Source organism: Nannospalax galili, unplaced genomic scaffold (assembly GCF_000622305.1).
Source record: "Nannospalax galili isolate Female #2095 unplaced genomic scaffold, S.galili_v1.0 scaffold323, whole genome shotgun sequence".
Classification (NCBI taxonomy): domain Eukaryota; kingdom Metazoa; phylum Chordata; class Mammalia; order Rodentia; family Spalacidae; genus Nannospalax; species Nannospalax galili.
This window is the reverse complement of record NW_008350329.1, coordinates 2,191,965-2,194,711: the sequence shown is the minus strand read 5'-3', so window position 1 is coordinate 2,194,711 and position 2,747 is coordinate 2,191,965. Positions and strand designations below refer to the sequence as shown.

At 34.7% G+C, this 2,747-nt stretch overlaps 1 protein-coding gene across 3 annotated transcripts in view; it reads left to right on the top strand.

The window, feature by feature from the left end:
• Positions 1-2,747, top strand: part of Slc5a7 (solute carrier family 5 member 7) — a 36,026-nt gene that overhangs the window by 9,411 nt on the left and 23,868 nt on the right. The gene's annotated exons all lie outside the window — the stretch shown is intronic.

Below are 2,747 nucleotides of genomic sequence, written 5' to 3'. Positions count from 1 at the left end.
ATATATTTGTATATTATATACATAGTACATATGTATATATATATTTTTTCCAAACCAAATTCAACCAATTAGACTAAAAGTGTCTTAAAATGTACTCCAGTGTTTATCCAGTAACTACAGCCTTATTTTCTCTAGATAGAAATACCCAAAGATTTGGGTTAATTCTTCTTATCCAAATTATACAAGACATCATTCTAATAACAACATATTCTTGATATTTTATAGTTAAAGTACTAATGTTCTTTGATTAAATGAGCATCTAAGTTGTCCTATATAGTACAATTAGCCGGGATAAAAACAGTTAAGCAATATCTGTATTTTACTAAGGAAATGGACAATTTACATTTCTAATCATTAAAATAAAATTTTTAAAAAGATAGTTGGTTAAGCCTTTAAGGCCTATAAAATTCTGATTTCCTAACAGGTTTGATCTCTTGTTTCGATTAATGTTACTATCATTTGTTATGTAAATGAAGACATTCTTGCTAGAAAAAAGTTTGAAGACTATTATTTTGTAATATCTTCTATAATATGTTTCATTTTTTTTTAAACTAAAGCTTGTGTGATGCCAATATAATACAACAGATGAACTCATTATCCATATATAAGAACTACTAGAGTTAGAGCTAGCCACTCCACGAGATTATCGCTATAAGGTCTAACTTATCCAAAGAAAAACCAAACATTAGAAAAAAAAAATAGATTTGTTTATATGTTCCAAATATAGAAAAAATAGTTCATAGAGTACAGATAACTGTAAATACAGGGGGAAACATAGTCAATCTCATTTTTATTTTAATATTTGTTGCCTTAAACTGTTACGTTTGCTCCATTAGGCCAAGCAATAATCTTGATTACTTTAAGTATAGTCATTCTATTATATGTCACATACAAATGTTATGTCACATAGAACAAAAGAAAAGAAAAGTAAGATCTGGACCATGCTAGCTAATAGTTTTGTTATGATCTAGGCATTTCTTTCTTATTGGCTCTGCTAGCTAGCTCTTCCTCTCTCCTGAAGACTACTATCTCACCTACAACTGAGCCTCATCTACATCAGATTCTAGGAATAAGCCTTCCTAAGACGACCTGTGAAGAAATAATATATGGCCCCTGCATGCTCAAAATGTGATGCTTGGCCAACAGGGGGAACTGTGAAAGAAAAGTTCCCAAAAGGAACTCCTGTACCTTGGACTGAACTTCCTGCAAGGCTGACCAACTGATTATCACTCCAGAGACTGAAGAGTTTGGAATGTTGCAGGTCCAGAGTCTAATTACCATTTATCAGGTCATCTTTAGCCCCCTAATCAGCCACTCCTTACCCACCTCTGTTTCTGATCTAACATCCTGTGACTAACAGATAAAACCCTTTTAGAATGTATTAACTTAGCAGACCACGAGGTCTCACCAACCCAAAAGCTAAGAATGTCATCAGATAACATCTAAGACCCACCTACTGAATGTATGCACCAATGTATTTGAAAAGTGTCTTGTTTATGACTTTTCTTTGCTCTGTTACTATAAAAATGTAAGGCAACTGTTACCATGCTGGAACATGGAATTTGGGGTAACCTCAATCTGGTTCCCAGGCCATGGTCACTCATATTTGGCTCCAGAATAAACTATCTCTTATGCTCTTTGAGGTGAGAGTTATACTTTTGTGTCGACAATAGTAAGTAGCAACGTTTTCACTTCTATATTATAATAAGTATAATCGCTCAGGCACCAATTTTCCTTTTGGACAAGAAACTGCAAAGCTACACAATGAAAAATAATCACCAAAAGCTTTGTACTCGTAAGATCCTGGAGCCGTTTATGTTGGGCACCAAGACATTACTGGTGTATTACCAGTTTTAGCAATCTTAGCTCAAAAATGAAGTATCAGGATCTGAGCCTATAAGAATTGATTTCTCCCAGCCCTTGTTACATACCCAGTGTGCTGGGCAGGGGAAGTTTCTAAAAGTTTCAACAGGATTTAGAATGAGAAAAACAAGGAAGGCACTTGTTAGACGCTGTCAACACCCAATGTAGAAGCTTCTGTGAAGAGTGGCTGTGAAATACTTTCTGCTCACTCTAGGATTTAATATACAAACTTCTCATTAAGTGTGCTTAGAATTCCTATGCAAGAAAATCTTTACAAGTTTGTATTTTTAAAAGTAGTATTAACCCCAACATACCTTCTCTTTGCCCTATGTTGGATTAAAAAGCAGAGTAATTCTAGTATGAAAATAGCAGAACACTTGTCTTAGTGTTATAGAAATGATTTTCTCCTCCTTCTCCTTCTTCTCCTTCTCCTTCTCCTTCCTTCTTCTTCTTTTTTTTCTTTTTTCTTTTTTTTTTTTTTTTGAGCAGGGTCTCCCTGTAGCTCCAACTGTCCTGAAACTTGCCATGTAGACCAGGCTGGCCTCAGACTCACAAAGATGTGCCTGCCTCTGCCTCCGCAGTGCTGGGATTAAAGGCATGCATGCCTAGCTAGACATGATTTCTTTACATACATTCAGTGAGGTTTTAGAGATTTCTTTGAGTGTGTTTCATTATCAGTGGACGATACAGAGCTCAGTCTTCTATCTGATAAGCTTCTCACCAGTCTGGGACCCTCATCATTTCACATAAATTATAGATAGGTATCATTTTGAATCTTTTTATTATACTCTTAAAATATATAAACTGAAAAAATTTAGAGTTCTATTAACCTTGGTTTTTCAACAAGAATCAAATATTGATCTGAGAGGAATTAGGAGGAAGAG